This window comes from Lissotriton vulgaris, chromosome 2_1 (genome assembly GCF_964263255.1).
Source record: "Lissotriton vulgaris chromosome 2_1, aLisVul1.2, whole genome shotgun sequence".
NCBI classification, from domain to species: Eukaryota; Metazoa; Chordata; class Amphibia; order Caudata; family Salamandridae; genus Lissotriton; species Lissotriton vulgaris.
The window spans coordinates 1,428,722,925-1,428,750,600 of record NC_141687.1 but is presented as its reverse complement, the minus strand read 5'-3'; positions in this window follow the sequence as shown (position 1 = coordinate 1,428,750,600).

The following is a 27,676-nucleotide window of genomic DNA, read 5'->3' as shown; positions in this document are numbered from 1 at the left end:
TGAAAAAACCATAGGTTTGACACCAGTTATAGTTAGCTGGAAATTTTACTGACATAAAACCAATGAAATTCCACGTTATAGTTAGTTGGACTCACTATAACTTGCGCGTGTAATGCACTGCTGATGACATTACATATTACATCACTCATGACATGGTCAGTGACATCACTCATGACATCACTGATGACAGACCTCCTTTAAGTGTAATGTAACCCTTAAAACACATATTGGAAAATAGAAATTAACATTTTCAAAAAAATGGAGATACCCATACCAGTTACAACAACCAATTCAGTAATTCCACCATCTATATACACATTCTCTCATTCACCAACAGTTCTATATAGTCACTCATACATATACTCACTCATCATATGTAGTGATACACCTATACATCCTGTTACACACCGACAATCATCCAAAAGTTACTCACACACATACTCACACATGCAAATAAACTATTGAACATCCATTTATTTGCATATACAACTATACACACACTACCACGTTACTTCTAAGGAAACTTATACATACTTACTCTCTTAAACAATCACTTATAGAAACACATACTTATTTAAACAGGAACTCTTTCTATCTCTTAGTCTCACATATACTGACTTATATATGTCAATACTCACATATACTAAATTAAAACATATCTCGTTACTGATAAAGACACTAGTGAGGCAGGCATTCACTCACTAACACACACATATACACACTCATCCACCCATACAGTCCTGCACATATGCTGTCTTCAAAAAATATAGAAACAGTGAGTCAGTCATTGATGGATGTATATGATAAGTAACACCCCCACCAAACCATAGAGACACTCATACTGATACTAAAAAACATCTAATAACCCATATACACACACATGTAGGTACTCATCAACCCATGCAGCCACTTATTCACAAAGTGAAACACTGATACATATATTTAAATATTTTAACATTACTCGCTAATATATGTATTCACTAAGATACACTTAATAAGCCAGTTAACCAATCATTTTTTTTTTAAAAACATTCATTAAAACATTTATTTAAACATTTATTCTTCCATCGACCTTTACATATATATAAATAAAAAATATTTATTTTTCAGTAAGATACACATTCACTGGATGGTGTCATCAGTGATGTCATGAGTGATGTCACTGACCATGTCATGAGTGATGTAATATGTAATGTCATCAGCAGTGCATTACACGCGCAAGTTATAGTGAGTCCAACTAACTATAACTTGGAATTTCATTGGTTTTATGTCAGTAAAATTTCCAGCTAACTATAACTGGTGTCAAACCTATGGTTTTTTCAGTGAATATATATATATATATATTACAAAAGAATAGAGAGGTGCACTCGATAAAGTCAGCAACGCGAAAAGTTCATTGATTATATGAGTGTTCTGTTCTTTCTTTAATGTATTCTTTATTTTCCTTAAAATACACAGGCACAGCCAACGCGTTTCATTCCCTTTCGTGCCTTTGGGAATTTCGTCAGGGCATACAATGAACGGTCATTCGAATTCAACAATCCTTAACAAAGTTCCATTGGTACTCAGGTGTAGATAGTCGCAGTACAGTTCTAGTTATTCCTGGATCAAGTTGACCTTGAATTCCAGGTAGAGTGTTTTCTGTGATGTCCCACGTATGTCGCAATGTAGGATAAAGAAAGTCACTGAGTATGTATCCTGGCCCCCTTAATGGAATAGCATCGCGGTCGGGGGGAGGTATATGCTGGATGGCGAGTAGCGTCCAGACAGGTCACAACAAAATTCGTTGGGTGCGGGACCTATAATATGGTCCACTAATCCATGGGGAGGAGCAGGGGACTGCAGAGACCATATTATAGGTCCCGCACCCAACGAATTTTGTTGTTATGTAGTTTGGGCAATAGATATAATATTGCCACCTTGGGTGTGCGGTTTAGCATAAAAGAGAATTCTTCCCATTCTAGCAATTTGCTAGTATGCCATTCTTTAAGCATTTGATGATATTTTGTGGTGGATTCCTTGATTTCAGTGATAGATGTTTGTTCATAACACTCAGTGTCCATTAACTGTCTCATACCTTCATTAATGTAATCACTTACATTTTGAACCACCACATTTCCACCCTTATCAGATTGATGAATAGTAATGCTCTGATCCATTTGTAGATTCTTAATCGCCATTCTCTCTTGTTTGGATAGATTATCTTTATCCCATTTCCTCTTTTTTCTTGCCATGTTTTTCAGGTCTTTAATTACCAGTTCCTCAAAGATGTCAATGCCACAGGGCGGGAGGGTTGGATTGAAGGTAGATTTAGGTTTAAAATAATTCGGGCAGTTCAGATTAACAGTAAAGCCCAAAGATGTCGCATCACAGGGGGAAGAATCTATTTCCTCAAATTCTAGTTCCTTTAACACAATAAGTGCTTCAACTTCATTCACCGTTTCAGATGCTGGCACAACACTTTTAGATGGTACAGTGTTTCTAGCTTTTAACTTGTGCCATTTGCGAAGCCTTAATTTACGTGTAAATTTGTACAAGTCTATTCTTTCTTGAGAGTAAGAAAAGTCAGAAGTGGGACAAAATGATAGACCAAAACTTAAAACATCAAACTCAACATCAGTAATAGATCGGTTTGAAAGATTTACCACATTCTTTGTGTTCTTTATTTTCCTCGTTGTTTCTTTTGGCCTCTCGTCTCCACTCCCGATGTTTGGCTCGTGTTTTTTCCAACCGCCCCTCCTTGTACATTTGAGGTTGTGGGTGTTCCTCCTGTTTGTCTTCCTCTTCCTCTGCCGCGTCCTGTAAGGCCTCTTCCTGGGCCCCTGCCTCGATCTATTTGCCAACTTTGTAGATTTTGTTTCTGATTCATTTTCCGAAATTCCTCCCGAAAATTTGGCAGAGTACTGGATGGTTCATTTGTTAGTAAAGTTCCATCATCTGAGATATCACTCTCACTTATCTCGCTTTCTACTCCATCCATTGTCGTGTTGCTCTTGCCGGTGTTTTTGCTCACATTGTCATATTTCTTGCTGAACGTAAAGATTCTACCGGACAGGTAATCAATTTGATCTCTCAGAAATTTGCGCTCTTTCTTCATGATTATTTCCTCCTCATGTTTCAGAATTCTTTTGGAGATCTCCTCCATTTTACTTTTGAAAGTTTCATCACTGTCCTCTTTCTCAATTTCTTCTTTTAGTTCAGCAATCGTTTTCAAAAGTGCTGCGCGTTCCTTCCACGCAAACTTAATTAAGATAGACATCATGCGATTCGAACAATCCATCAAATTGGCTGCCCATTCATCCGCCAATTCTGGATCTTGATCTTCATACGAGGGCGCAATCAATATTCTAAGACCTCTGGGTACTCGTTTTTCTTGTTGGTATTTCTCCAAAGTGATTGCTTCCCACCATTTGGAAAGTTCTTTACGCATCAGCTTTTCCAATCTTAAATATTTTTGGTTCAAGGAGGTCACGGTAGAATCCTTTGCTTCACTTGTGTTTGTTTTGCCTGTTTGTTTTACAAACATAGTTGCGGCTCTTTGCCTCCTTCGTGCTTCCGTATCTTCTTCCATAGTTCGGCTGTTAGTAAAGCGTAATTCACTTTTCCCGCTTAGTTCGCTGCTTCCTAATTTGTATCCACATGTGTTCTCCGCCACGAGAACACTACAGCAACATTGTAGCCCTCGGCGCGCCTCCCACGATTATCCCGCTGGAGTCTGCGGAGGGAACGCAGCTACGTGGAAACGCCGGTAAACGGGTTTTAAATTGTGCACAAGCCGCAAGCTGTTAGTCTCGCTTTTACCTGGATAAACGGGCACCAGCAATCCAAGGAACAGTCTTTCGGGGTCGGATTACACTCGGTATTGATGGCCGCTAGCAGCGTCGGGCCGGGACGGGATCGCCACTCCCCCGTATCCAATCGACAGTCGTTCTCACTTCCACACAAGAACGATATCCGGGCCACAGTTCCGTTCCAAAGTGTATTTAATTCAACTCTTTCAGAGAGGCTGAAAGAGTTTCATCAACTTAATACTGTTACAGTACGAATGAATGATTCAAGGGTTTTGCTTCATTCTAAGCAAACCAAGGACGATGCACCGACAATTTGGTATGAGTTTTAATACCTGAACACTCAAGTGATGAAAAGAATGAATAATTTGTGCAAGGCAGGCCCACTTGGGCTTGGAAACCTATCAATCACGCATGCTCGTACCAGCCTGGTAACCTCATGTGCTGTGAAAGTCAGTATGGGACAAGAGTGCAAACGACTAATGCTCCACACGCGTGCATGTTCTGAGGTCGGAGGGTCGAATCTTACCCACGGCAATATCTTGATTTTGTTAATATTTTGAGTTTGTGTTTGACACACGAAGTGACTGAAAGGAATGATTAATATATGCGAGGCAGGCCCACTTGGGCTCGGAAATCTATTAATCACGCATGCTCGCACCAGTCTAGTAATCTCATGGGCTGTGAAAGTCAGTATTGGATAATAGTGCAAACGACTAATGCTTCACACGCGTGCATGTCCTGAGGTTGAAGGGTCGAATCTTACCCACGGCAACATTTTGATTTGGATTATGTTTATGGTAAACACACAATACCTATTTTTAGTACAATGTAACAGTGAGAAATGCTTAAATTTATTTTATGTATTTGTTGATAATGCTGATGCCTGCTAAAGAATTTAGATTGTGCTCGCAGCTCCAGATATTCTTGAGACGATGCAGTCTGTTGTTTATGTCTGTGTAACCCACTGGTCACATGATTCACATTTAAATGCACTGTTTATTTCGCACAAACACTCGTGAATAAGGGAACTTGTTTCCCGAAACGCGTCGAGTGCGTTCTTGAATTAAATACACTTTGGAGAACGACTGTCGATTGGATATATATATATATATATATATATATATATATATATATATATATATATATATATATATATATATATATATATATATTACCTACTGGCGGTCGCCAGTAGGTATATATAGTTAGGATTTTTTCCCTATGGGATTTCTGAAAATTCTATGCCTAATAACTTTTGCGTTCGTGGACGGAATTGGCTGAAATTTTCAGGAAAATGGCACATTTTGTTTCTGAGCAGACCTTGAAAATTTGGGGGGGTTTTGTGGAGGGGGGGCCGAGAAAAAAGGGGGGTCCCAAAACGCCTTTTTCCCATGTTAATTTCCATAGGGCGGTTGGACTCACTTTTAGCCCGAACGGCTGAATGGATTTTCACGAAACTTGGCAAAATTGTAGGGACTGTTAGCCTGATGTGCCTTTGCTAGGTCTCAATATATGTGCTTCAGTGGATTTTGAGAAATTAACGTTTAAATCAAGATATATATCTGTAACAGCGCTCCGGGCAGCTATCCGGTTAGCGAACCTTTCGCGTAACGGAACTTTGCGATGAGAAGCTGATTGGCCCTCCGGTGTCTGTCAACATTCTAAACAGTCCGGAGCGGCCGCCATCTTGTCTCTCTGTAGGATCGAGAGACAAGAGGAGGCCAAAACAAAGGGGGAAATTACCATAAGGGGGCATAGTAGATCCTCGTTGATCCCCTAGGTTTTATGTGGAGGTTTTAAAAGGGCCTAGGAGGGTCCAAAAAAAATAATTTTTTTTTGCGTGGTAAGCGCCAAGTTCGCGAACCGGATAGCTTTCTGGGCAGCGAACTTTATGGATAAAAGAATGAAAGACTTTTCTAATACTGTATGTTAATTGTTTGTTGTTTTTCTTGTTTTTTTTGTTTTCTTTATTTATTTATTTTTTTTATTATGATTGTGTTTCATACTTTATTAAATTTTCTAACATTTCATTGTCAGAAATGTCATAATTTATTATAGGGTGTAATTGTTTTTCATTTTGAAGCAAGTTGTCTACTGCTTCAACACATTGTAGAAGTTCGTGGTCTCTACTGTCATCCATAAAGTCATCAAGTTTGTCTTGGCTGCTCTCCTTCAGTTCAATCGAAAATGAAACTTGCTGCTCGCCTTCCATTTTGCCTGAAATTTGGATTAAAAAAATATATATTAGTAGAGATAGGGCACTGTTGGGATTAATTTTAGATAGGCAGTTTTTATCAGTGAATTTATCTTTTGGCAGTGTATAGTATGAGAGTGGAAATAGGACTAAAAAAAAGTGTATGTGATTTAACCAAGACAAGCCTTACTCCATTGATAACTATAACAGAGAAGTCTATCTAAATACATTACTACTACAGAGGGATAGTGTATATGTAGCAGAAAAAGTCTACTATATTAAGTCATAGTGCACAATATATTAAATTATAACTTACCTTCACAAAGAAGTTGAAGTTTTTTGAAGCTTTTGAAATAGGAGGTACAACAAGAAGTAGTAGTCAAAATGGCTGTGTTTCCTTCTCTCCCTTTATATATATACAGGTATATAACCAATTAAATGTCAGGTAATAAAAGTAGAAAATGAAAGTAACATTTTCATTGGTTGTCAATTCCAACAATTCAGATGTGTTTTGTGAAGTAATTTACCTCACGGTACTTGGAGAGGTCTACAGGCTAAATGGCTAAATGGAATTTCAATGAAATTTGTGAGAATGGAAGGGATTGTTATGTAGTATGAGCTAATCTATATTTGGTGAGAGTGTTTCTAGTCGTTATTCTGTAAATTACTTTCCCGCCTTTTTTTAGGACCGCTTTCCGGGAAGCTGCCCGGTTAGCGAACCTTAAGCGTCACGGGAGTCCACCATTTTGTGTTTCGTTCGCATTAAGATACAAGATGGAGGGCAAATAATGTTTAGAATGGGTAGAAGGGGTTATGGTAGACTTATCTTGACCCCCTAGGTTTTCTGAGCGTGGCTGAGGAGGCTTATATGTGCGGAAAAATTTTTTTTTTTTTTAAAATTCCGCGAGGTTAGCTTTCGGTTAGCGAACCGGGTAGCGCTCCGGGGAGCGAATTTTGTGGAAAATTAGTGAAAAAAGTTAGAGAAAAATAATAATTGTGAGTGATCAGATGTAGGGTAGCTCTGAGAAGAGCTTTTGGGTTTATGGTACATTTAGGTACTTATAAGTAGGTACCAATGCACAGTCTTAAATTCAGAATGAAAATTCTGTTGCCCTCATCTGAGAAGTGAACTCCATCTCCTCTGTAGATATCTTGCATGTAGTAACGCAAGTTATTGTTGTACAGAGAGCCCATTCCATGGTCTCTCATGTAAGCTGAAACAGATTTGTTTACATGCTTCCTCGCTTTCTCAATTTGTGGACAAAATTGGTTGGACCACCTCCATTTCTGTCTTTGGCATATATTGGAATATACCAAGGCAGTTTGAGGAAAAAGTGCCATTAATTGCTCCAAGGTGTCCTTTAAAAGCATTTCCAGACCTACCCCTGTCAAAGTGCCCAAATCATTACCTCCACAATGCACTATTAACAGGTCAGGTTTTGGCAAATGCATAAAGGTTTTCACCAATGGTATCAATTGGTGACATTTTAATCCTCTTTGGCCCAACCACTTAATTTCCACATCTTGTAAATTGAGGTTGTGTAAATTTCTGCTCTCAGCATACCTTTGAGCCCAGTGGATGTAACTATGTCCAACAATCCAGACGTTAAACATGGTGGAAGAAGGTTGTTCTGCAGTCAGATGAAGTGTGGTAATGAAAGGGCAGTTGAAACAGTAGGAGTTTCTAAAGAAAAAAAACTGTGGATTTACAATGCTAATGATTCATTAGCAGTGATTGGTGCATTTCCATTTCTGAAAACAGAAAGTTAGGGTGCATGGATGTGTTCTTTGAAAGATGTAATTTGAATGGTCAAGGAAGAAACATTTAATGAAAGATTGCACTGGATACGCAGGTGCACTGAGAGTTCAGAGTTCAATTGAAACATTGTTGTGTGAATTTGCAAACATGAGAGGTCTTCCAGGAGGTGGTTGCTATGGAAACAAGGCAGACAGGGCAGAGGGGGGAAGGGTTTTGATTTGAAAAAAGTGAGGGAAGAGGTATGATTGGCTAATATGAGAGATATGTGAAAAGAATATCTGTATTTCTGTGCTTTCAATAGCTGCAGCCTTTGGAGTGCATCCTTTTTCTTCTGCTGAAGACAATTTGGTGTATTTCTGAGACTGTTTTCAAAACTCAAAAAATATTTGCTAAGGTGAGAAAAGATTTATTTAATTTAGATAGAGAATAGTATGATTTAAGGAGAAAATGATGAAGAAAGCTGTGTTTTTAAAATGTGGTTTTGTCTCTAGTGATATACTAATAGAATTAGTTTCAAAGAGAAATTATAATTGCATATTTGGTGTAACATTCTGGCATGCAGTTACACAAGATATTGTAATACATGGAGGCCATTTCATGGTCTGTTATGTAAGCTGAAACAGATATGTTGCTTTTAAAAACGATTTAAGAAATCAATTACATTTCTAGATATGTACTGCTAGAGCTTCATAGGTTGTTTTGGGCCATATTTATAAGGTATTTGAGTGTCTAAGATGTTGTGTTCGCCTTTTAAAATGTAAAGTGTTCCTCATGGGACAAGTGTCTTGTAAATACGCTCCCACTTGTGCTTGGCAAATTTAGATTTTGATTATGGGAGTTACCTAGCCATGTTAATAGTGTCCCAAAAATGGTGCTAGGGCATTCCAGAAAACACTTTCATGTGTCTCAAGGACATTTTTAGTCATTTCTTCATGAATGCAGGTATACAATTGATTTATATGCTGTGTTTAAAAACGAATTTTGAAATGAATTAAATTTCAGGATATGTACTGTTAGAGCTTCATAGGTTGTTTGGGGTCATATTTAGAAGGCATTTTAGTGTCTTTGAAGTTATTTTTCCCTTTTTAAATGGAAAGCGTTCCTCATGGGGCCCTGAGCAGTTCTTAGCCATGTTATTTAATAGGAAGTGGATAACATGGCTAAGAGCATTTGCTGGGAAATGCATGAATATCGCTGATTTTTCTGCTATATTCATGCATTGTGGCCGTTTTTTTTCACATTGCTTCATAGGTTGTTTGGGTTCATATTTAGAAGGCATTTTAGTGTCTTTGATGTTATTTTTCCCTTTTTAAATGGAAAGCGTTCCTCATGGGGCCCTGAGCAGTTCTTAGCCATGTTATTTAATAGGAAGTGGATCACATGGCTAAGAGCATTTGCTGGAAAATGCATGAATATCGCTGATTTTTCTGCTATATTCATGCATTGTGGCCGTTTTTTTCACATTGCTTCATAGGTTGTTTGGGTTCATATTTAGAAGGCATTTTAGTGTCTTTGATGTTATTTTTCCCTTTTTAAATGGAAAGCGTTCCTCATGGGGCCCTGAGCAGTTCTTAGCCATGTTATTTAATTGGAAGTGGATAACATGGCTAAGAGCATTTGCTGGAAAATGCATGAATATCGCTGATTTTTCTGCTATATTCATGCATTGCGGCAGTTTTTTTTCACATTGCTTCATAGGTTGTTTGGGTTCATATTTAGAAGGCATTTTAGTGTCTTTGATGTTATTTTTCCCTTTTTAAATGGAAAGCGTTCCTCATGGTGCCCTGAGCAGTTCTTAGCCATGTTATTTAATAGGAAGTGGATAACATGGCTAAGAGCATTTGTTGGAAAATGCATGAATATCGCTGATTTTTCTGCGTTATTCATGCATTGCAGGCCTTTTTTTATCACATTTGCAAGCACTTCTTAGCCATGTTATCCAATGGGAGGTGGATAACATGGCTAAGAGCATTTGCTTCAAAGGTTGTTTGGGGTTATATACCATTTTTGGGAAATTATTAACATGCCTATCTAACTCCCATAATCAAAATCTAAATTTGCCAACCGCAGGTGGGAGCGTATTTACAATAAATTTGCACCATGAAGAATGTAAAATAGCATACTAGATACTCAAATAACTTATAAATATGATCCAAAACATCTTATGAAGCACTAGTAGTGCATATTTCCAGAAATGTATTGGTTTTCATTTAATGATTTACTTCATTGGTAGGCCTTCACATGTTTTTTTACCTTGGTTTTTTTTCAGTGAAAATCTTATCTGCAACCATGTGTTGGCCTCACCTCAAATAAACAAAACAGGTGATGGACTGAATGTGGATCAATGACACACATTCACCCCAGTCCAAAGATCTGGGCCTAAACAAACCTTTAGATAGGCTACATCTTATCGTCATCCTGAATTAATGATTTAAAATATTAGGGAGTGATTTATGAGTGTTGTATGCCTGTTTTGTACCATTGAGTGTCATTTTTGTGATGCAGTGCTGGTGGAAAATATTTGCTATGTTAAATAATTAGTACAGCATTAAGTTTTAGATGACTGTTATTTATTTACTGTTTGGTAATAGTGGTTAATAACATTTTATATTATATTTTTTCACAGATTCAACTGCAGATTCTTTCATAGTTTGGAAAATGCCTTCCAGAAGTCGAATACGAAAGGCTAGAAAACGTCAAAGACAGCAGGATGATGTTTTATTGCAGCAGTCCTCTTCCCCAAATACTTGTCAAAACACCAAGAAAGGTCCGGGTAAGAGCACGAAATCATTCTTAAGAAATATTTGTAGTAAAAAAAATTTTGCTCAAAAAAATGTGTCTCTTAACAAAAAGAGAAGTAATTTAAATGGAAAGGAGAGACCCATCACAAATGTTACTGGTAGAGGAAGAGATAACTCTGTGCATGATAGTAGAAGGAAACAACAGTTTAGGGACATTCGACAACGAATGTTCCGTAATAGGATATTAGTTAATTTATTGAAAAATATTAAAAAGAAAGGCCAACAGAAAGCGGCATTTTATAGGAAGAAGAAAAATGTAGAGAAAATTATTGATCATGCTTTTGAAATCAAGCGAAAGTTGTTTATTTTGGTAATCAATAGAATTAGGAAACTAAGCAAGGTAATTTCTGATTTCAAAACAAAAAGTAGATGGAAGAGAGTAGTAAATCGTACTAACTTTTGTGAAGTTTTTTCTGGAGAATGGATGCATAGTTCAAGTTCTGAGGCATTTTTTAATGAGGAGACTTATTTTCAGGATAATGATTTGGTGCATGCAGTTGACATCAGTGGTCGAGCTTATGAAGTGAAGGATGGTTGTCCAGTTGAAAAAGAACAACTTGTGACAACAGAGACAGAAGAGGCGCTAAGTGATGAGGTTTTAGGAAGACGTCCTAAGGGTCCTGTGTACATTTGGAAGTGTAGTTCTATTTGCAGTGTGCGACAGGTTTCCATCAATTTGCTATGTGATTTTATACGGACATTTAATAAGAAAAGTTTGAAGCAGAAAATGAAGTTGTTGCAAGATTTAGATCCTTGCAGAGTGAGACAAATGACAGGTTTGCGTGGTCATTCACTGGCTTGTCTTTCCAGGAGAGTATGCCAGAGTGTTTTTCATCATTTCAGGATGCTAGCAGTGCATCATAATAAAGTGAGAAAATTAGTGAGAATGTTGTATTATGCTAAGAGTCCAGCAATTATGCTTAAACAGTTATGTGCTGCTCTTTTGCATGGTTCTGAAATAGATGTGAAGAATCTTTGTGAAGAAATTGAGTTTTGTTACTTTGGTAGTAAAGATGAGAATGTTCAAATTGACCCTGAAGTAGAGGGTAATGTGGAAGATAATGTACAGGTTTCCAGTACAGATAATTTTCAGAAGGAAATTGCCACGTTTCAGATGAAATCAAGTGAGAGGCCTAATTTCACTTGTGTATGTTGTCGACGCACTTATTATAAGAATCAGACTAAGGTAGTGGATTTATATGCAAAAAGTGAAAGGGAAAATAATAGTGAATGGAAGGATTTAGCCACATACTTGATGGTAGAAAATTATTTTGATTTGGGATCGGATCAACGTGTGTGTACTTATTGTTGTAATAAATTAAACCAAAACCAGATGCCTGCTAGGGCAGTTCATAATAATCTGGAATTGGTTGAGATTCCTTCTGAATTGAAGGATTTAAATACTTATGAATCTATTTTGATTCAAAGTATCCATCCCTTTCAGGCTATTGTAAGAATGGAGCCAAAGACAGGGAAATTGCCTCCAGCAGATTTACAGAGAGGATTAAAGGGAAGAGTTGTTTATTTGCCTCTAGATTTGAACAAAAACATTAACACAATTGGAATAGAAAAAGTGGAAGAGGAACCTCTGGTTATCTTGGTTAATGGGGTTCCGACAAAGAATAAGAAAATATGGCAAGATTTAGTGGATGTTAGGAAAGTCAAAAAGGCAACAGTGTATTTGAAGAAAAATAATAAGTACTATAAGAATGTATATGTTGCAGAAGAGGAAGTAAGTGATGAAGAGGATAGCGATTTGTGTGCTGGCCAAATTGAGAAAGTAGAGGCCTCTAAAAGTGAAGAAATATATGAACATTATAGTGTTCATCCTTTGCATTCCAAGGAAGTGATGGGGAATGCTATTGAGTTGTTTCAAATGAAACAAGCCAAAGGGAGTCCCATTAGTGTTTGGGAGGAAAGTTTGGAAGCTCGGTGTTTCCCACAGCTATTTCCCACAGGTCAAGGAGGAAGATATGATGAGCGACCTCGTGAAATTCCTGCGTCTGAATACCGGACTTTACGATTGTATGCAGAAGATCCTAGGTTTCGGCAATGCATTCCCTATTTGTTTCATCTCCTGTTTGAAAGCGATCTGTCTGGACTGTCATATGCAGTGAACCACATCTTAAAAAGTGGTATACAGATGCGAAACATCTCGGCAAGTGACTTTATGCATAAAGTCAATGTCCAAGACAGTATTTTGGATTCTCACTTAATTAATCTCATGGCGTGTCAGCGTGGTACTAATGAGTACTGGTACCGTCGTCATGGTGACTTAAAATGTATGCTGAGGAACTTAGGAACTCCGACATGGTTCCTCACTCTGAGCTGTGCCGAGTATGGCTGGGATGACTTACTTGAATTTCTACGAGAGGCAAATGGAAATATTGAAAACATTGAATTCAAGACACCTGGAGAACTGTGTTCTTTGGATCCTGTGAATGTATGCAGGTACTTCAATCATAGATTTGAAGCTATGATGTCTTTCATCACAAATAAAAAGAATCCACCTCTTGGAGAGGTGTTGGATTTCTTCTGGAGAAAGGAGTACCAAGCAAGAGGTGCCCCTCATATACATATGTTGCTGTGGATCAAGGATGCACCTAAATTTGGAACAGATCCGGATGACTTAGTGATGAATTTCATCGAACAGTATTCTACGTGTGCTGTTCCAAACGCAACGGAGAAGAAAAGTCTAAGAGAACAAGTTCTACGTTTCCAAAGCCATCGTTGTGGAAAGTACTGTCGTCGTAAATTCAGAAACAAGGACAAGTTCTACACCAAATGTCGTTTCAACTTTCCACGACCGGTGATTTCTAAAGGAAGAGTGAACAGTTTGATGTCTTCGCTGCGACATAATGTGACGAGGAAATCACCCAAGAATACATACAATTTGAAAAGGAACGAAGAGTCCAAGTACATCAATGACTACAACCCAGTGATTTTGTCCATGTGGAATGCCAACATGGATATACAGTTTGTGGCTGACAACTGTATGGCTGTGGCTCGGTATGTGACATCTTACATCACCAAAAAAGAAAAGACCGAACTGAAGGATATGTGGGAGGACATTTCCCATGAAAAGAGCCTCAGCAAGAAGTTGTACAGTTTCAGTCTGAAGATGTTGTCGCATCGAGAAATCGGAGCTTACGAATGTTCTGATCGATTGTCTTCAGCAAGTCTCTATGCCAAATCCAGGAGTCTCGTTTGGGCGAGTCTTGGTCTTGCTGCAACGCGAAATCGAGTTCTAAAACCTGTTCGGGAAATTGAGTATTTGGCAGAAAAGGAACCAAACAGTACCGACATTTTGAAGACCAACATGTTGGATACATATTATCCAAATCGAAGCAGTCACCTTGAGAATATTTGTCTATATGAGGTTCTCCAAAATTATATATTCAAGAGGAACATCAAAGAAGATATTGAGAAAGGAGTGTATGCTGTAATTGGAAGTGAGGGATGCCTGGTCAAGCAAAGAAAATGCCAATTAGTAAACCATCGAAAATTAAGTGGCGAATCTCCAGAAAAAAAGGAGTTTTTCTATTTAGCACTTTTGCAACTTTTCAAGCCTTGGCGTGCAGAAGAGGAACTGCTTGGAGATTTCCTCTGTTACGAAGACTCTTTCAATGCAGCCAAGGAGTCCATAGAATGTCCTGCTTTTTCTAAATATCAAGAAATGCTAACTTTGGAAATTGAGCAGGAAGCAACGATTGCAGCCGAGATTGCCAGAGACAGTTCTCAGGACAGTCAGAGTTCTGTTTCATTGAGTCAAGATCCACTTGGAGGACCTATTATCGAAAATGAAGCTGCCACTGCTATGAATGAAGTAGAAAGAGCCATGGCACATGCTCAGGAGGATTCAGTTAACTTACAAGACTTGGAAAAACAACTCAACGTTGAGCAGAGGAAAATATATGATGAAGTTACCAAGGAAATTGAGCACGGATTAAGTCATGAGAAGAAAGAGTGCTCGTGTACGTCGTTGAAGCCTGTCCGACTGTACGTGAGTGGAGAAGCGGGAACTGGAAAAAGTTTCCTCATTAAAGCAATCTCTTGTTATTTGCAGGAAAGGACTGAGTCATCGCTGTCTTGTGTTGTCACCGCTCCTACTGGACTGGCAGCACATAATATTAAAGGTATTACTTTGCATCGTCTATTGATGCTGCCGGTGGAGCATGACAACAAATTACAATACAACAAGTTATCTGGAGATGCTTGCTGTGAAGTTTCAAGAGTTTTGAGGAAAATGAAACTACTTATCATTGACGAAGTAAGCATGGTTTCCAATGTCATGCTTGCCTTTGTGCATTTGAGAATGCAAGAAGTACTTAAAACTGAATATGATGTCTTATTTGGTGGGAAACACATTATTGTTTTCGGAGATCTTCTACAGCTGACACCAGTAAAAGGTCAACCTGTGTTCAAAATACTCACGCATGAAGATACCAGGAAGTGCCTAGGGAGCATTGGCAACGTCAATATATGGTTAAACTTCAATTATGCAGAACTGCATCAAAATATGCGTCAGGCAAAGGATGAAGATTACAAGAATATTCTACAAGATATTAGAATTGGAAAAGTGACCGAGCATGGGAAAGAAGCTTTAAATGCACGGTTACTGTCAAATTTGTATCCCAAACAAGATATTGTGCCTGAGAATATTTTTCAGAAAATTACTGAGAAGAAATCCGGGATATGTCTCATGCCAACTCTTGCAGAATGTGCCATCTTCAACAACAAAATGTTGAATTTAGAAAAGCAAGAGATTGTGAAACTTGAAGCTATCGACAAATTAGAGCATATGGGATCAACAATTATTTTGTCAGACAATTTGAAATCAAAATTGGATTCATTAGAGAAGACTATATCTAAAACAGCGGGTTTTGAAAAGACTTTGAATGTGTGTTTAAATTGCCGAATTATTTTGAGAAGGAATTTACATGTAGAAAGAGGTCTGGTAAATGGATCAATGGGTAATGTTGTTGATTTTGAGAAATACAGAAATAGAGATGGAATAGAATTTTTAAAAATTAAATTTGATGGCATTGAGGAAGTACAGCAAATTGGTCGTTGTTCTGCTAGGTTTTTGCTTGTTAAAGATTTATATGTTCGCCGTAAACAGTTTCCTGTTTGCTTGGCATATGCGGTGACAATCCATAAATCGCAAGGTTTAAGTGTAGACTGTGCATTGGTGAATATTGGCAGTTCTGTGTTCAAGGAGGGTATGGCATATGTGGCATTGTCACGAGTTAGAACTTTATCGGGATTGTACTTGATTGACTGTGATGTCACAAACATTTGTGCGGATCTAGATTGTGTTAAGGAATACAATAGGTTAAGAAGAGAGTATGCGCCACATTTGCCTCAATATCCTTTGTTTGAGAAACGTGTGGTAGGCCGCAAACGTAGAAATAGCAGTAATAGTAGGGAGGTTGTTGCAAAAAGACTAAAAGTCAATGAACCGAAAATTGTTAGCAGAAAGAAAGTGGATTCTGTTGAAGATGTTGTCGGTTTTCAATTTGAAAACAGTTCTGGTGTCAACTGCTATGCAAATGTAGTGGTTAATGTTCTCTTTTCACTAGAGAGTTTAAAAGAACAGATTCTGTTGAATTCTGAACAAATTTTATGCTGTTTGTTGAATTCTGTTTTCGAGAAATGTAGCACTGATCGAACAAAAGTAGAAAGTGTGTCTGAAGTTCGTTATCTGTTAGATGAATGTTCAGGTCAAACAGACTTCTCTGAAAATAATCAGCAAGATTGTCAGGAGTTTTTAATGTATATGCTTGATATATTGCAAGTTGAGGGTGTAGATGTAGATCACCTGTTTGGGCTTTCTTATCAATGGCAGCATGACTGCGAGAACTGTATGGTATCAAGTACTACTAGTGTAGACTCAGAAAGATTTATATATTTAACTTTGCCAGACAGTAAATCAGTCTCCTTTAATAAGCTAGTAAATGCAGCGGATCACAACATGGAGTGTAGCCAATGTAAATGTGATATGATGTCAACATTATTTATACGTAGATATGGCCAGTATGTCATTTTAATGATGCAACGATGTAGGCCTGATGGAACAAAATTGTCAACTTTAATAAAAAAATTTGTGGCTTCTCAGCTGTCAATATCAGGGAGGACTTTTGTTACTGTAGCAATTATCTATCACGATGGTCCATCAACAACATCAGGACATTATACAGCTTACTTAAAGTCTGGAAACGGCTGGTCATTCTGTAATGATTCTGTTGTAACGTTCAAAAAAAAATTGCCGTTTGACCTTAAAAATTCTTACCTGGTGTTTTTAAAACCAAAATTTTAAGTAGAGGGAATGTAAGTCTGCAATGCTGTCTCGATTAAAAATTCAACTATATAAACCTAATGCAAGTAAGTCTGCTTCATAGTAAGCAGTATCAGTGTCATAGGAAAAGGAGAACATGACTGACAAAGAAGAGTAAGATATTAGTAGTCCAGGATTGTGAAAATAATCTCAAATATTTTATTTTTGAAAGTTGCGAAAATAGAAAATGTCGGGATTTGATTGGAAGAATTACAAGATTTGCGAATCGCGGCAACATGATTTGGCCTAGTGGAAACATGTGATATAATGAGAGAAGTTTTTTTTCTATGTAACATATTTCACGTATCGATGGAGGTTTTCTTTCAGAAAGTGGCGGGCTGAAAATATTTAAAGCACAACAGAGTGGATGCTGTTTATAGGAGATCCTTCGACGTCATTGAAAGTAAGTTAATTTTAAGAAGTTTTGAAATCAGATTTCTTAGGTTGTATGGGTTTTTTAAACACAGTCATTTTGATTGTGTTTTTTTTTTCCCGCTGTTACATGATGAATACCTTCAAGTCACTGATTTAAGTGAAATTTGATACATTCTGAGAACAGCAAAAATAAACCATTTAACATGTATAATTAATGTTATGCTTTTTGTCCTTATGATATACATTTAGAAATGTGTGGTACATATGGGTAAGGTGAGTTCTGTAAATATCAATTTTAATGCTTAGAGTGCTGTACTTCTGGGTAGTGTTTTTTTTTTATAAAAAAAAGAGGCCTCACCTCAAAGAAAGCTCTTGAAAGCACACATCTTATTTGCATCCTAAAACAATCATTTACAATGTTAGACACAATTTTATTATGACTTTACATCTTTTTTGCGCTGCTATTGCATCACTATTGTGAGACATTAGCAGTGCAAGAAAAACATCATGTTCCAAAATAGGCCTCAGTTCAGCAATATCAAGATACAGTTTCTTTCGAATATAAATCTTTAGGATTGTGTAGGGGACGTAGAGAAGCAGAGACTTCTGTAAATGTCAAAGTTGTTGAAAAACTGTTTGTTTTTGAACCTTTTCCCTTGTCTTTTCTAATTTTTAAATACATGTTTTAATATTTTTTGAAATGTTTGTTCTTTGTTTTACAGATTGAAAGTATGAAAAAATATTTAAAAAAGGTAACAAGAATTATAAGGTAAATGTTTTCCACTCTTTTTACCCGCAATGCACTGCTGATGATGTCATTGACAGTATCTCTCATTTACTCTCTCTAGCTGTCTTTCTTTTTACATTATTCTCTGTTTACTTCCCTTATACTAACTCTTCTTTTTTTTAAAAAAATATTTTTTTAGTTCGCTTAAAGTTCGCGAACCGGTCAGCGAACTTGAAGCGAACCAAAAGAAATAGAGCTTGCCAGAGTGATAAACATTCTAGCAATTTTGTTTGAAAGGGGAGGTAGTTCTGAAAAGAACTGTTTTTTTTTGTTTTTGTTGTTTTATATTTTTTTTTTATTTTTTGAACATTTTTTGATTTTTTTGTATTTTTAGAACTGTTTTATGTTTTTTTTGTGTTTTTTATGGAGGGGAGACAACAAAAAACAGGCTTTCAAAACGGCTCAACTGGAGCAAAAAAAAAGAAAATTACTTTTTGGGTGCATTAGGGCACTTATGATTTTCATATGCAATGTTCATGAGGTTGACACTCATGTTGCCATATGACAGCATAGCACCACAGTAAATACAAGACAACTTCATGTGCTGGAAGTTAGGTTGGATGTTTGGCACAGTCTCTTGTGCCTCTCTTCCCGTCAAAGACAATGTGGATGTAGATCTTGCCACAGGAGTTGCCGTCGGATTGTCTTCAAGATCCCTCAACTCAGCCCGGCTGTAGTTCAAGGGATGCCACCTGCTCATGTGACGATGCATTGTATAGTTCCCCATACTGTACTTCTTTTCTGTGCCTCTCGATAATCTGTAGTCACAGATGAGGCAGGTGGCATATTTTGCATTCACTTTCTTGGTTCCAGGAGGGATGGTGAAAAACTGCCAGATGAAACTGGTTTTTCGTTTAGAAACCCGGGGCAACTCATCAACAAATTGTTGTCCCTCTCTCTCCTCTTCTTCTTCTTCCTCATCTTCCTCCTCTCTGTTAGTCATAATTTGACTGGGTGGTCCTCTCTTCTTATGGGGAGGTGGAGGTGGTGGTGGGGGTGCACCAGCTGCAGCAAGAATGGAAGCCATTGTGGAACTTCTGAATAATGGTCTTTCTCTCACCAAGATGAAAGTCAGAGTGAGGAAATAAGGAGGAGTTTACTTGATTTGGGGAAAACAAAAGTTCTGAGCCAATGAAAAGTGTTATTTTTAGGTCACATGACCTAGTCATACATCATTTGGAAACCAAAAGTGAAATGAACCAATGAGAAGTTTGATAAACAAGTCACATGACCTGTTCCGCTTACGTTACGCGGCGCGCGCCGCGTCCCAGATCGCTTCCGGTTCGCTGTCCGGAGCACTTCCGGGAGCGCTAACGCGACGCGTCATTAGACGCATTACGCGATAACGTGATACATCGCGCTTCCGCGGCGCGTCACTGTTCCGCTAACGTAACGTTGACCGGTTCGCGTACTAGATCGCGGCATCAAGATGAGCTAACGGAAAGCTTCCCGGTTCGCGAACTAGAAGCGAAGAAAAAAATATTTAAAAAAAATTATCAATAAATATCTATATATATTTTGGGATTTAAAGAATAATACATTTTACAGCTACAGATGTTAGCTTTTAAAAAACCAATGAAATTCACTGAAAAAACCATAGGTTATAGACCATATATAGTTAGAAATTTGCATTTAAAAAACCATTGATATTCAATGAAAAAACCATAGGTTATAGACCATATATAGTTAGGAATTTGCATTTACAAAACCTTATTTTACTCGCATAAAACCATTGAAATTCCATATATAGTTAGTTGCGCTAACTATATATCGCGCACCCGCAATCCACTGCTGATGATGTCACATATTACATCATTCATGACATGGTCAGTGACATCACTGATGACATCACTGATGACATCTCAAATGACATCACTGATGACAACATCCAGTGACTGTATGTTTCTGTGAAGTTAAAATATGTCTTACATATTGAAGAATGAGTGGATGTATAAGTGTCTGGATGAAGGATTTAGTAGGTGCATGACTGACTGTATGAGTGAGTGATTAAATGTGTCTCACTGAGTGCATGGGTTAGTGACTAAACTGTCTTAATTTGTGCATCATTATGTCTGTTGTTCTGTAAACTGTTGCATGTGTTGATAAGTAGCTATATGAGTAACTATATGGGTTATTGATTGGTTACCTTAGTATTTGTATGGGAGACTGAGTGTGTGTGTGGGTGGCTGGGAGGTGTATGACTCTGTGCATAGATGTGTGAGCAGTTGATTCACTAGAGGTATGGTTTCAAAAGTGCATGTGGTAACAGCTGTATGGGCGGTTGACTGTGTGCATGAGTGTATTGGTGAGTGAATGGATATCTCAGTGCTACATGTCAAAGTAAGTACATATGTAAAACACAGTACATGTGAGAGTTGACATATATAAATAACTGTGCATAAGAGCCAGTGAATGTGTGAGTGGCTGTATGGATCATTGTGAACTTGTATCAGGGATTGTATAAGAGAGTAAATATGTGTTAGTATATGTTTGAATAAGTAAAGTTTGTATAACTGTATAGTTGAGGAAATGGAGGTGTGATTGATTCTTTGCATGACTGACTAGGTGTGTGAGTAACTCCATGGATGAGTGACAGTCTGTGAGTGTCTGTTTACACTGATTGTATCTAAGGTTATATTAGAGTCTGAAGAGGTTCATCGTATTATCACATGAATGATATCATCAGTGATGTGATCAGTAATGTCAAATGAGATGTCATCAGTGATGTCATCAGTGATGTCATTTGAGATGTCATCAGTGATGTCATCAGTGATGTCACTGACCATGTCATGAATGATGTAATATGTGACATCATCAGCAGTGGATTGCGGGTGCGTGATATATAGTTAGCGCAACTAACTATATATGGAATTTCAATGGTTTTATGCGAGTAAAATAAGGTTTTGTAAATGCAAATTCCTAACTATATATGGTCTATAACCTATGGTTTTTTCATTGAATATATATATATATATATATATATATATATATATATATATATATATATATATATATATATATATATATATATATATATATATAAATATATTACCCTTAATATAGCTGGGGAACAATTATTATCGTTAGGCCTGAATTACTGTCCTATTCAGAGTTTTAATTATGCCATGACCAGAGTGGATCTCTTCTGCTTTATAAGAAAACTAAAACTGAAAAAGCATTTTGCCTTACAATCTGCTAAAGACCTGAACAAACAGAATAACCCAAATGACGATACAGCGCCTAGTGATATGAATGAACTATGTGCGTCTGACACTCATACCTTTTTGGACGCCAATAATTTGCTTAACTCCTCCAACAATTCAGATAATGATCCTGAGGAGGCTACGCAGAGTCGTCTAAGGAGAATATCCATTTCTCAAAAAGGTGCTGGTTTGAGTCCATTTCGTAGTAAATCCAAGTTTATCCCTTTAATGCCTAAAGATGCGATAGACATCTTCCACGACTGCGTCACGAATGACATTTAAAGACTATATACAAAAGTGAACAACAAACATCGGAAAAAAGAGATACATACTAAATGCGCCTATGATAAGTTGATGAGAAAATTAGGAGACAATCCTGACATCGTGATCAAAAAAATCGGATAAGGGGGGTAATTTGGTGATTTGGCCCAAACAGGACTACATCAATGAGGCGAAACGCCAACTTGGAGACCCCTTATGTTATATTAAAGCCTCACACAAAGAATACGAGAACGCTAAATGCAAACTCCATAAGATGTTAAGCCAATGGAAAAGAGAGGGTTTAATTTCATCTGAGGAACACAAATTCATGTATATTAATTTTCCTATTCTGCCTTCCCTTTACCTTATCCCAAAGGTACACAAAGCTGTGCAACCGGTGCCCGGCAGACCAATTGTATCGGCCATAGGTAGTGTGGGTGAGAAAGTGGGGGAATATATTGACTTTTTCCTCCAGGACTTTGTAAAACAACTCCCCAGCTTTACCCGGGACACCAGTGACTTTATAACTAAGATTTCTAATATTGAATGGGATAGTGACATGTGGCTCATCTCACTGGATGTAGAGGCACTTTATACCAGTATTGATCACGAACAAGGGCTTTCCGCAGTAAAACATTACCGCTCTAGCAGACCAATTATGTATTATGAACACAATAAGGTCATCTTGTGTCTCATTGAATGGTGCCTCCACAATAATGTTTTCTCCTTTGGTAAGGAGATCTTTAGACAGCTTAGAGGAGTGGCGATGGGGGCCTGCTTCTCTCCCAGCTACGGGTGCTTGTACGTTGGCTGGTGGGAGGAGCAGGTCCTCAATGTGCGCCACAAAGCCTTGATGAATGGCCATGTGAGCTGTTTTCTGAGGTACATAGACGATATCTTTATCGCTTGGAGAGGGAGCAGAGAGGAAGCCCCTTCATTTATCCAAGATATTAACAGTACTTCACTCAATCTCAACTTCACAGCGCATATAGACAAGAATAGAATTCAATTTTTAGATGTTGAGGTGTATGTTACCAACTGTACACTTAACACCACACTACACAGAAAACCTACAGCAGGCAATGCTACATTGCACTCAACTAGTATGCATCCCAAACATACCATTTCAGGAATCCCGTATGGTGAAATTTTAAGGTTGAAAAGGATTTGTAGCTCTCCTTCAGACTATAATACATGTTTAGGAGAACTCATGACACGATTAAAAGCAAGGGGCTATTCTAACACCATTTTAAAAGCAGCCATTAAAAAATCCTTATACCGGTCTAGGGAGAGTCTCTTTACAATACCCACTTCTGAGACTGAAACCTTGACCATAACTGAACCCCAGTTGGATTGCCCACGCCTGATTACAACTTATAGTAGAGAGGACAGAAAAATCAAGTCCATCATTAACAAAAACTGGCCAATCGTCCTTAGTGACGACATACTTAACACTAGATTGCCTGCTTCCCCTACTGTTACCTTCAGACGCGCGAAAACTATGGGCAATTCCTTGGATAAGGCAGCTCCTGAACTTAAAATGAAAACAGCCTGGTTACGTCCTACTCAAGGTTTTTTCAGATGCTCTAGTTGCCGAGCCTGCAAATTCGGTACTACTACTACACACTATTCCACCCCTTTTAGTACTATTACTAAACCGATCTTGGGTAACTATTCCTGTAAGACAGATCATGCTGTCTACGTCCTGACATGCACCTGTGGGCTTAGATATGTGGGAAGCACCAAGCTCCAGGTGCATGTCCAGATATTACAGCAGGTACGGGCTATATTACACAGTGACCCGGCCTACCCGGTCGCCCGTCACTTTAAACGGGTTCACAATAATGACCTGAACTGTCTGAGTTACTATGTTATTGGAGCAGTACCATGTCTGAAGAGAGGAGGTGATCGTGAACTGCAGCTTAGGAAGCTGGAGACTAGATTCATTCTAGAGCTCGATAGCCGTTGGCCTAATGGGCTTAACAATATTGAAGAAATGCATCATTATTTGTAAATTTCTTCTTTGATGCATCTAGTCATGGCTATCTGCACTTATTAGCTATCCAGCATCCCTTGACTTGTGGTGCTTCTTCTCCTAGTTAGGTTCCCTATTAGGAGTAACATTTCACAGAAGCACCAACATAGCTGTTAACACCTATATTGTACCGATTTCAGGTTTACTGTTGTATGTATTTATCAAAGTTAAGATCTCCTCATGAATATGCATTTTTCTAGCATACACTTTCATCTATTTTAACAGCATCTTACAGTTTTGTATTTATTCTGGTATTAAAGTTTCTTAACTTAGTTCCTGTTAAGTTATACAATTGAACTGTATTATTCTGACATATCATGAAATATTCTTCACTTTTTGTATAGGTTTTTTACTGTACAGTAGATCATCATTTGTATATATGGGATATGGTATTATTTTTACATATTCCCATTTTTAACTTTTGTATTACACAGTTTTACCATTTGTAACTTTTAGAGAACCTTCTATTTAATAATACAGTCATTTATGAACTCAAGAAATTGAGAATGTAGATTAATATGAAGTATTAGGTATCTCTGTTCCGATGGTAACGCGGCTTATCCATACACTTTGCACTTTCTGAGATTCTTCCACTTTTGCACTTTTTTATACACTGTTTGCACTTTAACTCTCGCTGCTAAATGTATAGATTTGCACATGCTATAAGCAATACTACATATCGCTGATTATGCCTTCTTAAATATGTATATTGATTGTTTATATTTTGTGACATTTAGGTCTCTGGTAACTGGCTAAATCTAGCTTGTTGGTCATTACTTGGATTTAACCAGTAATTGCGTTTTCTGTCTTTTTGTGACATGGGCAAGGAAAGACTAACAGCGATAGTATGTTTTCACTATTTGTTACACATGTGACACCGGTGATCACCACTAGGGGGTGGTGATGTCATCACTAAAAGTATATAAAAATGCATTATAATTCTTAACATGTTGCAGCGTGAACAAGGGCTCTTTCGCTCGAAACGCGCCGCTGGTTCTGTTGGAATAAATATACATCTTGCTGACTTCGTTGGTCCGTTCCTCATTTTTGCTGGTGTGGAAGCGGTGTCTGCGAGCGCAGAGCGTGCTGAGGAGGAGCTTTGGTTTCATAAATATATATATATATATACTCCTCCTTGATAGACAGAGTCCCACAAAGAGATACAATGCCAACTGCGGCTCTGCTGCAGTGTGCAGCAAATAGTTTATTGCATTAATCCAACCCTCTAGTACAGCAGGTGACATGGACAAAAAAAATGCTGAGGAACTTCCACTCATTGGTTAGTGAATAGCATTTTTGTAGCACGCTAGTAGTACTACTTTAGTACTACTAAATACACTACAAAATTAATTTGTGAATAGGCCCAAAGAATCCTCTTATCACGCTGGCAAGAGGTTATAGTTTGTAATGTACAGTGTTTTATTTGGTGGCTCCTCTCCATTGTGAGTCATGGGTGGTTGACATTGGAAATACTGCATGTGTAAAATACGAGTAGGTCATTCCTAAGTTGTTTGTCAGACATCATAGCTGCAACTAACTTTCTTCCCTGCTCTCTACGGGCCCGATTCACAGAATGAACTTAAGACTCAATCCTAAACTTACTACTATTTTGGTATTCACAGAATGCACTTATTACTTTTGGCATTCACAGAATGAACTTACTACTTTTGGTATTCACAGAAGTTAGGATGTTGTCTTAAGTCTGTCTTAAGTCTGTCTTAAGTCTGTCTTAAGACAAACTTAAGACAAAATCCTAACTTCTGTGAATGCCAAAAGTAGTAAGTGCATTCTGTGAATACCAAAATAGTAGTAAGTTTAGGATTGAGTCTTAAGTTCATTCTGTGAATCGGGCCCTACCTTTTTAGAGTGTGAACTCCCGCTAGTGATCTTGGAAGCAGGTCTTTAGTTCTGTACATCTGTTGTATATTTGATTTGATCCTCACTGTTTCCAGAAGGATGCTGTATTGTTGATGGTGTCTCTTTTTTGTCTTTGAATCTATTGTGCTATGAATACTGTTTGATACATCCTAAACATACTAATGATAGCAACAATGAAGATGGAAAAGGTATCCTAATAACTTAATGGTAATAATCATAATTCTGAGTCCAAGTCTTCCTGTTGCCTCACTGGATTCTTTCTTTTGAAGTTCGTAAGTGGAATTTCAACTACTAAAGCTATTATGATACATTCTGCGTATTAAGGAGAATATTTACAGTTTGCAGAGTGGAATCCCCTTTGCAAATTGGAAGAGCTGCCACTCACTCTACTATACTTGTGGTGCACTATCCTATTTGGAGGTGATAGAACTTCTGATTGTGTGCTAATGAAATACTTGCCCATTTCACTGGTGCAAAATGATATGTGGTAACCTTTTTGCCATAGGGCAAGCACCGTTAGTGCATCAGAAATCCAATTTTTTAGGGCAGTCCTCCCAAATAAGATGCAATGTATAGAAGACCCGGGAATGGAAAATTAACACAACACCCTTTTTAAACAACAGGTGCTGAAGGTCGATGCATGGATCTTTGGGCTTCTTTGCAGCAAAACCACCTCCAGGAGCCCAGAACTGGAATTGGCACCATTTGGCAGGTCAGAACTCCCAGCGGAGGAGTTCAGGGGCTGCAGAAGAAGCCTTTGGTGGCCCTGAGATTTCTTAACATGAAACACGCACACACAAGCCCTTGGAGAACCTTGGCAAGCAGGAAGAAGAAAGCAAAGTCCAGCCCTTTCATTGTATAAGACAGAAGCAGCAAGTAGCAGGCCAGCCCTACCCAGCAATAAGCAGTGTGGAAGTTCTCCTCCGACAGCTTCTCCAACTCTTCTCGTTGTCAGAATCTCCTCTTAGTCCAGAAGTGTTAAAAATGGGGATACAGCTCCAGTACTTTCTGCCTTTGAAGTAGGCAAAGTTCAAAGGAAAGTCTTTGTAGTTCACAAGACCCTGGGTTAACTCTGGCCTACCTTAGGGGCACCTTACATGTATTAAAATGGAAGGTTTGGGCCTGGCAAGTGGGCGCACTTGCCAGGTTCTACACAAAATGGGAGTCTAGAGGGAAAGACAAACCGAACTAGGACGCCCTCCACTCAGAAAGCTAGTCAACAACAACAGTCCTAGTTCTCATGGCAATTTTCCATTGTAACATTGTAAAACATCTCTGGCCCACGTGCCAAGTCCAAAGGGGTTTCTTTACTCTTAAGAAAAATCCTGAGATGCTTCAAAATATTGCCTTTTAAAACAACAACCTCTCTGATTGAAACAAACAGGACAGCACAAACAAAAAATGTGTGAAGAAGCGAGATGGCACCTCACGGGCGCACCACCAATGGGGCCCCTGATTGGTACTCACCAGGCTGGCCCTGTTCTCATCATTGGTGCCATCAAGCTAAAACCAAAAAAACGTGTCTCGAACCTCAAAAGTAAAAAGACAGTGAATGGTGCAGTGGACACAACTTATATGTGACAAAACTAACAACATTTAACATATAAATCACTGTGCAACTGGGACCATAAACTTTACTTTCATTCCCTTCTCTGTTGCAAACCAATGAACACACATATACTAAAAAGGAAGAGAGTAAATACTACCTATCGATTTACTCTCTACTCACAGCCAACATGTTTCATTGCCTTGGTTTCTATCAGGCAATTTCTTCAGGGCAAAATATTTTGAATGCCACTGCAAGAGACACTGAGGCTTGGGTGCTGTAACAAAAACAAAATAAAAATGTGGTCACCTGGAATCCCCCTCTGAATTCTGCAACTTAGAAATGTCAAACCACCATGCTATATTTCAGAAAATGAAATGAATGGAAAGGAGTCTATTTACCCTGCTTCTAGTTTTGCCTCTCATACCAGTGATGAAGGAAAGATAAAAACGGAATCCAGCCCCCTTAGGTGAGCATGGTCCTGACTCCCCGTTCGAGAGAGTAACTGTAATTAAAAAACACAGGGTATTACATTACTTCAGTGTAGGTGCCAGTTCCCAGCTGACGCTTTCCAGACCTCCAGAGTGCAGCCCTGCTAGATGTTAAATGTTACCGGTAGAGCAGTAGCGGTAGGCGTCCTCTCAACCCTCGAGCTCAGAACGAGTAAGTTTCTGTGTATTTACCGAATGAAGAGCGATCGGATTGGTTC